Raw genomic sequence first — 12070 nt, forward strand, 5'->3', positions numbered from 1 at the left:
GGCCTCGGCTGCTGTGCACATCTGGGCAGGAGTGCGAAATTGCAAGGAGCGTGAGTAGACAGAGCATGCGCTGCTTCTTTGTTCTCTGTGCGACTGGCTACAGTCAGAGCCACAAACAGGTGACAGGGCAGCGCTATTGAAAGAAGCTCATCCAAAATGGAGAACATGCAAGTAGAAGATCTAAAACTACACATGGTGACATAGATGTGCTTTAAACAGTGACGATATAGTATTTAGGGCAAGGAAAGACAGATCCTAAAATGAGTCTGTAGGAAGTTTTGAAGTTTTTAAATAGAATTACATTTATTAGCTAACTGTAAATAAAAACAGTGAGCCTTTGGCTTCTTCTGACTTTTATATGTTTGTAGACATTATACTAACAAGATGTTAGAGCACACAACTATATATGCATTCAGCATCAGAAGGAGATACATAGTTTGTTTTGCAAATATTAATAAATGTAATATATTTGCCATCCCGTTTCTCTGATAGCTAGCTAGCAAAGTACAATGCTCTTCTAAAATAAGTCATGAAAGAGTTAAACTGTAGCACAGAGAATGCTGTGGTCATTCCCTAGGGGAAAAAAACACATAAATTTAACAGGTCTCAGGTCTTTAAAGTGAACCTCCAGACTAAAAATCGACTCAGCAGCACTGAAAAGGCCTGGTGTTTCTTTAATAGTTTCACAGCATCAAAACATTGTTTTTCTTATACAAGCCTCATTTTTAGCTGCACAGAAGAAAACTGCCCGGGCATTTTTCCCCTGATGCTGTGCAAATCCCCTGATGGGATTTCTGATGTTGTTGTTCTCGTTCTGCTGTTTTGGTGCATTTTTTTTTTTTTACATTTTGAATTTGACATTTGAAGCCTAGTGCATGCAGCTGGGAGGGGTTATCAGGACGCAGGACAGTTGGAACTGTCTCTTATGCTCCCTGTCACCTCCTTTCAACCAAAAAGATGTCTGCCCCCATGACAAAGATGGCAGCCCCCATGACTCACAAACATTTGCCTGTTCTTTTAAAACAGGGTGGGTAAAAAATTATATTACCTATCTATTCTAATTAACATAACTAATGTAACTTAATGACAGAATGTTTGTTTAGGCTGAAGTTCCCCTTTAAGAGCTGACCAGACCAGTAATAAATCTGACAGTGCAAAGGGAGAAGATTCCTATTTGTGATTCTGAATGTGTGCATGAAAAAAACTTACGGAACTCAAGAGTTCTGCTACTAAACCCAGACTGGCAGTTCTCACAGCAGCTTGTATGTCCCCCACCATCATACAGAGGACATAATTATCAGGTGACAACACATACTAACTGTCCTCAAACACACTCTACACAAGTGAGAGAGATGCAGGGATCTCTGGAATTCAGGCAGACCAGAGCAAAGCAGGAGAGATGATTTACTTTGACATGTGACCTCTTATCTCTCAAAGTCCTTCGCCCTGCTGATTTTTATCGCCTTAGGCCATGACCTTTGTGGCCTTCCCAGAAATCCGGCCCTGCCTGGAGTGTAGCACGAGGTGGAAATTGCACTTAGTTCAAACACTGCTGAGCACTATGTGCGCTCTCTTAATTGTGTTTCTATTATAGGGGTCATATCTCTGAAAGAGATTAGGACTAAGTATGCACAGCAAGTAACTTGTGGATTTGTGGATTGATTGGAGTGAGGTGACTCTGAAACTAGCTGTGATCCCCTATTGAGCATTAATTTTTCGTGGAGCGCAGTATAATTAATCAAAATAGGGATAATAAGAAAAAAATTGAAAACATTTTTTTTCAAATTTCAGTCATTATAGTTTCTAAATTAATATTCAACAGAGAAAAAAAGTGGTCGCGCATTTAACCAAGATGCACCTGACATTACATAGGGCTACCTAGCCTCTTAAAGGCACAACTGTGCTCATAGCAGTAAAACAGGTGCATTAGAACTAATGCATCTCACAATAAAAAAGTATGTGTATGTCTTTTTAGTCAAATAAATGTAGGTAGGTGTAAGTTTCCTATTTGGCCACAAGATGTCCTCACTCATTACTTTCCTGAGTGTACTATTAGTACGCTAAGAGGAAGTAATGCGTGTATGTATTACTTAGTTTTTTTTACAATTACCATGGTATCTGATTAATGCCGGTGATCATTGCAACGGGGACTGCGCTCCCATTCACTGATCTCTCTGTGCACAGCGGTGGAGATATGTATATCTATGCCCCTAGAGCTAAGATGAAGTCTGCAGGGTCATAGATATACTGTATGGAATGCATTAAATAGTTAATGGGAAAAAACAAATGCTGCCATTCTCACAATATTAACAAAGTACCCAAACTTGGAGATAAGGCCACTGTGGAAAAGTTGAAAAAGTGTGAGAAGACACAAGCAGCCAATCACATTTCACCAATTGATTTTTAATGGGAATATTTAAATTGCTGCTATTCATACACTCTTTATGGCATGGTCCTCAAACTTTACATGGCTGCTCAAAATTTCACTGTGGTTTCATTTTTTTTTAATAAATGGGTGGAGCCTACTACAGCCAATCACTTTTCAGCTATTGGCTTTCAATGTAGAAATATATAGTGCAGCAATTATTACACTTTCACTGTCAACTATTGCAAACCTTACACAGAGCACACCAACAGCCAATCATATTTGAGCTTTTCACGTTTTAATGGAGGCATGTATACTGCACCCATCCTCACACTTTGCATGGAAAGATCCTCAAATTTTACAAAGTTGATCACGGAGGGCAGTGATTACAAGGTTGGAAAAGTGGACGGAGCTACCAACAGCCAATTAAAATTCAAAAATAAGAGTATTTAATAAGAGAGATCAAAACTTCTGTCCTTTTTTTTTTTTTTTTAAAGAAAACCTTTAATGAGAAAAAGTTCCCCTGGGGGGTACTCACCTTGGGTGTGGGAAGCCTCCGGATCCTATCGAGGCTTCCCCTGTCCTCCTGTGTGCCACAGCAGCGGGCGAAAAAGCTCCCGGAACGGCGGGATGTAAATATTTACCTTCCCGGCTCCAGCGCAGGTGCAGTATCGGTTCTCCACTCGGAGATAGGCGGAAATAGCTGTCAGGCAACCTTGAGGCGGATGGGCTATAATAGAAGAAGACCCCACTGGGTACCACTCATCTCCTCTACAAATTGGAAAAAGAGGCTACAATTTGCACAAGCTCACCAAAATTGGACACTTGAAGACTGGAAAAATGTTGCCTGGTCTGATGAGTCTCGATAGAGTCAGAATTTGGTGTAAACAGAATGAGAACATGGATCTATCATGCCTTGTTACCACTGTGCAGGCTGCTGGTGATGGTGTAATGGTGTTGGGGATTTTTTCTTGGCACACTTTAGGCCCCTTAGTGCCAAATGGGCATCGTAAATGCCACAGGCTACCTGAGCATTGTTTCTGACTATGTCCATCCCTTCATGACCACCATGTACCCATCCTCTGATGGCTATTTCCAGCAGGATAATGCACCACGTCACAAAGCTTGAATCATTTCAAATTGGTTTCTTGAACATGACAATGAGTTCACTGTACTAAAATTGCCCCCACAGTCATCAGATCTCAACCCAATAGAGCATCTTTGGGATGTGATGGAACGGGAGCTTTGTGCCCTGGATGTGCATCCCACAAATCTCCATCAACTGCAAGATGCTATCCTATCAATATGGGCCAACATTTCTAAAGAATGCTTTCAGCACCTTGTTGAATCAATGCCACATAGAATTAAGGCAGTTCTGAAGGCGAAAGGGGGTCAAACACTGTATTAGTATGGTGTTCCTAATAATCCTTTAGGTGAGTGTATAGTCAAGTAGGTTATTTCGAGACCATCTAGCAATTAAGGTTCCCATACATGGTACAATTTTTCATTTTTTTTCAATTAGATAATTTAGTTCGATTATTCCGTTAGATCGAATATAAAGATTTTTCCCGTATGTCCAATCAGATTTTTCTTGCGAAAACTGGATAATCGTTCGAATTTCTTGATCGAAGAAAAAAATATTTTCAACTTTCGTTCAATTTGATAATTTAGATCGAATAAACAGGAAAATCAAATGTTTTTCTTGTATTGTGTATGGGCACCATAACAGTCAGTATTGAACCAATACCTTTATAATACTTATAGCCAGCATAGGTAGCACAAGATGTCAATTAGTCTGAAAAATACACCTATGGGTCTCTTATTAACCCAAGAAGGATCTACAGTTTTCCGTAGGAAGTGTACAAGCTGCATATATTCAAAAGACAATCGTGGATTTATTTGTCTATCACCAATCAGGGATTCCAGTGGAACTGGTTGATTTTGTTCCCAAGCTTGGTACAACAGTAACCCTGGGGTAAGTTTACGTAGCAAATTAGAAAAATCTCTGCCTGGGGGGAACAGTGGGGGAAACAGTTGGTTTCCCAGGATCTTCATATTAGGGCCAACATATGAAGATATCCTATGATGTTCCAGTAATTGGTCCCATACTTCAAAAGTAGCAAAAGAAATCAGTTAACCTCTGGAGAGAGACGCTGGACGCCTGTCAGGCCACACGAAAATACCTGTCCCAGGATCAAAACCCAAAATTTCCTTCTCCAGTTCCACCCACTGAGCTTGGCGAAAGTCACGGGTCTAGTCCACTATTCTATTTAAAAACACTCAGAGATCAATGAAACTAAAACTCTGATACTTACGCAGGGCTTCCTCCCACCCCATAAACACACCATCCTCCAGTGGTCTGCTGTTCAGATGCGGTGAGCCCCGGTAACAGGCTCAGTGACGTCAGTCCGGGTCTACTGCGCATGCGCAGTAGATCCTGGCTGGCATCAATTGAGTCTGTTACAGGGGCTCAATGCGGCTGACCAGCAGACCGCGGGAGGACGGCGTGGGACTTAAACGTGTTTATGGGGCGGGAGGAAGCCCCAGATAAGTATCAGAGCTTTAGTTTCATTGATCTCTGAGACTCTTTAAAGTGACCCTGAACAGTAGCTACAATAAAAAATTTCACTTACCTGGGGCCTCCTCTAGCCCACCGTAGGCCGCAAGGTCCCCCGGAGTCCTCCTGGCTCCTCTCCTTGTCCCTCTTGCGACTCTTCCTGGATCTCCACGCTGGTCGTCATCACACTGGCCACTACGCGTCATCACTGTGGTTGGCGTGACAGGTCTGCACATGCGCGGCCTCTAAACATAACTCTAAACCGCGCATGCGCAGACCTGTCATGCCGGCCGGTGTGATGACGCATAGCAGCCGTTGTGATGATGACCGGTGGCACCGGGTGGCGCCGGTAACAGGAGCCGCCGGAGGGACACGGACAGGTGCCAGGAGGAAGTCAGGGGACCTCCCGGCCTACGGTAGGCTGGAGGAGGCCCCAGGTAAGTGACATTTTTTATTCTAGCTACCGCTCAGGGTCCCTTTAATTGTATTGTACTCTGAAATATTCTAGGATGGGGATTGTCTTCTGTAGAGTAGCTAGAGCAGTATGGGGCTTGTGTGATTTTCAAGCATACTGTATTTATTCATAAGCCTGGATAAGCAGCTGGGGTATTTTAACTGGTACTGTCTGGAGTATATATAAAAGCCCGGGCATAATGTTCATTTTAAGTATATTTACTCTCCCCTGCCATGAATGGGATAGCACAGACCATGTTCCAGCATCTCTCTCAAAGGTCTCTAATAGGGGAAGAAAATTAAGTTCATACATTTTGGATAAATCAGTACTAATCTGAATCCCTAGATATGTTATAGAAGGGGATTTCCACACAAAAGGCAGAGCCCCACGCAGCGAATCTTGGACCTTTGTTGGTAGTGAAATGTTTAGGATTTCTGATTTTCAAGTATTAATTTTATAGTTACTAAGAGACCTAAATTACTCAGCAAGTTTCAAAAATTGGGCAGGGATATGCAGTATGTGGAGAGGTAACATAAAGCAACAAATCATCCGCATACCATGCCGCTTTATATTCCCTTGATCCCACTTTAATGCCACGAATATCTGGATGTGATGTTACCGCTTCTGCTAATCGTTCCATATAGAATATAAAGAAGAGGAGAGAGTGGGCAACCCTGGCGAGTCCTGTTACCCACCAATACCTCCTGTGATAGCATTCCATTTACAGTATTTTGTTTCTCACTGTTGGAGATTGGTAGAGGGCAAAAACCTTCTGAAAATAGAACATATCCTCCCCAATACCCCGATATATCAATACCCTTTGCAAGAAGCACCAGGATACCATCATGTAATGCTGGGGGGTCATACTTTCTGACCACCCAACACAACAAGGTTAAGAGCTGGATAATGGTACAGGCTCCACAGATGGATACAGGAGTAATGGACAAGGGAGCAAGATTGCCCAGACCAAATGCAGCTCTGGGCTGCCTATCAGGCTAGATGCTATGTGATACAATACACAACAGACATATTGTAAAAAGTGGTTTTGCGCTCCTCTGTTCACTTATTCCTTGAAATAGGATTGACACGTATCCCAATGGATCGCTAAACCCTGGGGGATATCACCTCCCTAAACAGTATTAGTATAGCACCAAATTGATGCGTGGGTATAGCGCTCAACACTCCTTCCTAGTAACAGTATACATAATGAATAAATGGTACATTAATTTCCATCAAGTCCGTCATATATAACACATACACTGCATAAATGTCCCAATATTGCCAGACTTCACTACTATTTGAGACTGTACTTCCTACAGCAACAGTTCAAATTATTCCAGCAACAGCTTGGTTGGATCCACAGTAGAATATCAAAAACACCCTTACCAGCGGGATTGGCTGATCAAATCAAAATCAGCATCAGCGTTTTTCTTAAAGGTAACGAGATATGACCTCCTCTTCTCATGAACCCACTTCATCCGAGATGTCACTCAAAGAAAAGAATTACAGAAACATAGCGTGACCCTGTTTCAACTTCCTTATAATCACCACATGTGCTCAAACTGTATCTCCTCATTAGTGCCTCCACCACCGTGGAAATGAGAAAAATGCACGCTCACCAACTGCTATGGCTGATCCAATAGACCAGCTACAATCGCTTGTCTGGGGTGTCCACCTTAATCGACCAGTACTGCACCTTAAAGAACTCAGAAATAGGCTTCCATAGCGTGACTCCGTTTAATATTGTATAAAAACAAATAAAATTGCACTCACATAGCATAGGGATAAATGCGCATTTAAAAGTTGAGCGTCCTCATTGCTTCTGTTTGTATCCAGCGTCTCCGCACACTGCGCCTGAGGCTCCGCCCTACCGGTTTCGTCATCAATGACTCATCAGGGGCATGTCCTCAGGCCAGGCGCGGGGACGCTATGTGCGTCTCAGTATGCAAATTACTGGATCTCAGGAGCAGCAATCTCGCGATATTTCCTATCTTCTGTCCTAACTTCGGCATCATGGCGTCTTTTGCAGACATCTCATATAGCCACACAGTGTATACTGGTCTGTGCCTAATATTAGACCCAGCCATCCTGCAACACGTATTGTGGACAGTCAGTGGGACCCGGATATTAAATTCCAGCCCATATTGATCACCATCATCATTTGCCGAACACTGTATGACTCAATGCCTTTGCATTCCTGAACCAGCAGTTACATTTACAGGATCATCAAAACATTGCATAAACTTAAAGGTTGCACAAATCTGACCTTAAAATTATGTTAAAATATTAAACAATCATAAAACAATCCCTCTATTATATTATCAATGCAGTTAGTACTCCACTACCAATCTCTATCCCTTATACGTGTATCATCACTAACCCACTATAATTGCTATTCATTCCATAGTAACCCCACCGTTCTGAGCCCATCCCATTTATTATCCGTTAGTGGCTGAAACAAGCACCCCATATACTAAGGCGACAAAAATGTCAATTAACTGCCCCCATTTAAATCTCCTTTACCCATACTCAGGTAACCAACCTATTCTCATGGGGTCCCTGTGTCATCCACCAACCACACATCTATTCCCCCAACATCCCCCACATTACTACCATAAGCAACATGGCTACTACTTTTGTTACCTGCTACCTCTGTTGAGAATCATATTGTTGTATGTCCTAGCCTCTATGGATAACTAATAGTGTGCATCTATACATCTTACTCTATCCACCCCCCAAATAAATTATAAACACATGCCTACATCATGCCCCAACCCACATTTATGTTTCAATCGTCTGATATAAAGCAATTAAGATCCAGGTCTACATTCAAACCACTCGGTTTCATGGTTTTCATTGTATAAATCCATTTGGTCTCAAGTTTTGAAATTTCACGGACTTTGTGACATCCCCGCCATCTAGTGGTCAATTTTTGAATCGCGCTAAAATGCATGACTGCCGGATTTGATCCATGCACTTCCGCGAAATGTTTGGACACACTATGGCTCATAAAACCTTTTTCAATATTTTTCACGTGTTCATTGATCCTAGTTTTTAGCATTCTCTTTGTACGGCCAATGTATTGAAGGCCGCAGGGGCACCAGATTAAGTATACCACATGGGTACTCCCACATGTGATAAATTCCTTTATCGGAAATTTTTTATCGGTTGCCGTAGATATATTAAATTTTGACTTCGTGGACTGTGCCACTAGGCATGGATTACATTGCCTGCATGGATAGAAACCTTTCTGGCCCCACATATCAGTTTGATTGTTGACTTTGGGCTCATCTATACAAGTTTTAACCAAACTTTTCTGTAGGTTCCCTGCCCTTCTGTAGATGAATTTGGGGCATCTTGGAATTGTATTACCCAACACTGGGTCGTTTTGCAGCAGTCTCCAATGCCGTTTAATTACTTTCTCTACTTCACCATATTGGGCGTTATATTCAAAGCACAACACAAACTCAAATTTCTCATTATCGGCTTTTCTTGGGTGATCCATCAGCATATGGGTCCTATCATAATTTTTAATAACATTGATCTCTTGTTTCAGTGCATTTTCCTGATATCCTTTATCCACAAACCGTTTCATCAGCATCTCTGCTTGTTCTTCATAATCACTAGTTTCTGTACAATTCCTCCTTACTCTTGTGAATTGGCTGCGTGGTATGCTCTTTAGCCAGTTCTTATGATGACAGCTTTTGATAGGTATATATGCATTTCTATCCGTATGTTTGAAAAATGTTTTAGTTCCCAGTTTTGTATCTTTCTTGTATAATACCACGTCCAAAAAATCTATTTTCTCCTTGTCCCATTTTGCTGTCAATATGATACCTTTATTGTTATCGTTGAGCCATGTGATATATTCATCTAGTTGGTCGCTGTCCCCCCTCCAAACCCATATCAAATCGTCTATATAACGCCTCCAAGTCACCACTTGATGGCTCTGTGGTTGTGATAACACTCCTAGTTCCCAATCATCCATGAAGATGTTTGCCACACTCGGAGCGTATTTTGCCCCCATGGCGCATCCTAGCACCTGCAGATAGAACTGGCCTCCATACCAGAAGTAGTTGTGGGTGAGAGAGAACTCCAACAATTTCAAAATGAACTGTATCTGATCATTTTTCAACTCGGTATATATGTTTAATGCTTGGCTCACCATTCTTAGTGCTTCCCCATGAGGGATGATGGTATATAATGCACTAACATCTGCAGTTACCAGCAGATCATCATCTTCAATCTGCATTGTTCCTATCGTTTGTAATAATTGTTTTGTATCTCGTAGCAACAGTGTCAATTTTCCTACTGCTGGTTGTAGGAATGTATCGATATATTCACCGACCCTCTGATTTAGAGAGCCGATTCCGCTGATAATTGGTCGACCCGGTGGGTCTATAGTACTTTTATGGATTTTTGGATTGTGGTATATTACTGGGACTCGCGGTGCATCTATCATCAGATATTTAAACTCTGCATCATTTAATATCTCCTGTTGCAACCCCTCTTTGAGTAGGGCTCTTAAATCATTCATATATGCCATAGTAGGATCACCCCTTAGTTTTTTATATGTTGCTTGGTCACTTAGAATCCGTTCCATTTCTTTTCTATATTGGTCTGCCTGCATGACCACCACACCTCCGCCTTTGTCGGCAGGTCTCACCAATACCTCTTTTCTTTGACTTAATTCCCCTATGGCCTTAAGCTCACCTTTATTACTTTTAACCTGAATCCTTTCAAGGTCCTTCAATACCATATTTTTAAAAACCTGAATAGTGCCATCTTTATAATTATCCGGTGGGTTAAATGTAGACCTGTTCCTCAACTTAGTATGCATATATCCGTCTCCTGAACTCCTTTGGTTTACTCTATTATTAGGACCCTCCTTAGACAGGAAGTATTTTTTAATATTTAACTGCCTTACATATTTATTAACATCAATAAATGTGCCAAACTTATTCAAACCCTGTTTGGGCGCATATTTGAGACCCTTATCTAGAATATTTAATTCCCCTGTTGTGAGGGGCACCCCACTAATATTAAAAATTCCTTCACCCACTCCTATTTCCTTCTTTTTATTATTTCCTCCTCCCCGTCTACCTCGTCTATTCCTCTTTTTCTCACAAACCGTTGGTTGTATTCTAGATCTCTCCAATTGGTTCTGGGCGATTGCCCCCCCAAAAAATGATGATGTATGGTTTCTGCCGTCTGTCTTTCCAACGGCTCAAAGCGATTCATGGTGGGCAAATACTCATCTCTTTGATACCTTCCTTGTTGCTGATAGTGTTGTTGATCATATTTGCCTTGTGATCATACCTCCTGTCGGGTTCGTAATCTGATTGATTACCTCCTTTATAGGGGTCTTCAAAATTCCCCCGGGGGGGGGGGGGGGGGGTCGGTTTCCCTTTCCTATATCTCGGGGAAGCACTAAGAACGGTGAGCCAAGCATTAAACATATATACCAAGTTGAAAAATGATCAGATACAGTTCATTTTGAAATTGTTGGAGTTCTCTCTCACCCACAACTACTTCTGGTATGGAGGCCAGTTCTATCTGCAGGTGCTAGGATGCGCCATGGGGGCAAAATACGCTCCGAGTGTGGCAAACATCTTCATGGATGATTGGGAACTAGGAGTGTTATCACAACCACAGAGCCATCAAGTGGTGACTTGGAGGCGTTATATAGACGATTTGATATGGGTTTGGAGGGGGGACAGCGACCAACTAGATGAATATATCACATGGCTCAACAATAACAATAAAGGTATCATATTGACAGCAAAATGGGACAAGGAGAAAATAGATTTTTTGGACGTGGTATTATACAAGAAAGATAAAAAACTGGGAACTAAAACATTTTTCAAACATACGGATAGAAATGCATATATACCTATCAAAAGCTGTCATCATAAGAACTGGCTGAAGAGCATACCACGCAGCCAGTTCACAAGAGTAAGGAGGAATTGTACAGAAACTAGTGATTATGAAGAACAAGCAGAGATGCTGATGAAACGGTTTGTGGATAAAGGATATCAGGAAAATGCACTGAAACAAGAGATCAATGTTATTAAAAATTATGATAGGACCCATATGCTGATGGATCACCCAAGAAAAGCTGATAATGAGAAATTTGAGTTTGCGTTGTGCTTTGAATATAACGCCCAATATGGTGAAGTAGAGAAAGTCATTAAATGGCATTGGAGACTGCTGCAAAACGACCCAGTGTTGGGTAATACAATTCCAAGATGCCCCAAATTCATCTACAGAAGGGCAGGGAACCTACAGAAAAGTTTGGTTAAAACTTGTATAGATGAGCCCAAAGTCAACAATCAAACTGATATGTGGGGCCAGAAAGGTTTCTATCCATGCAGGCAATGTAATCCATGCCTAGTGGCACAGTCCACGAAGTCAAAATTTAATATATCTACGGCAACCGATAAAAAATTTCCGATAAAGGAATTTATCACATGTGGGAGTACCCATGTGGTATAATTAATCTGGTGCCCCTGCGGCCTTCAATACATTGGCCGTACAAAGAGAATGCTAAAAACTAGGATCAATGAACACGTGAAAAATATTGAAAAAGGTTTTATGAGCCATAGTGTGTCCAAACATTTCGCAGAAGTGCATGGATCAAATCCGGCGGTCATGCATTTTAGCGCGATTCAAAAATTGACCACTAGATGGCGGG

The sequence above is a fragment of the Hyperolius riggenbachi genome, chromosome 3 (genome assembly GCF_040937935.1).
Source record: "Hyperolius riggenbachi isolate aHypRig1 chromosome 3, aHypRig1.pri, whole genome shotgun sequence".
Taxonomy (NCBI): domain Eukaryota; kingdom Metazoa; phylum Chordata; class Amphibia; order Anura; family Hyperoliidae; genus Hyperolius; species Hyperolius riggenbachi.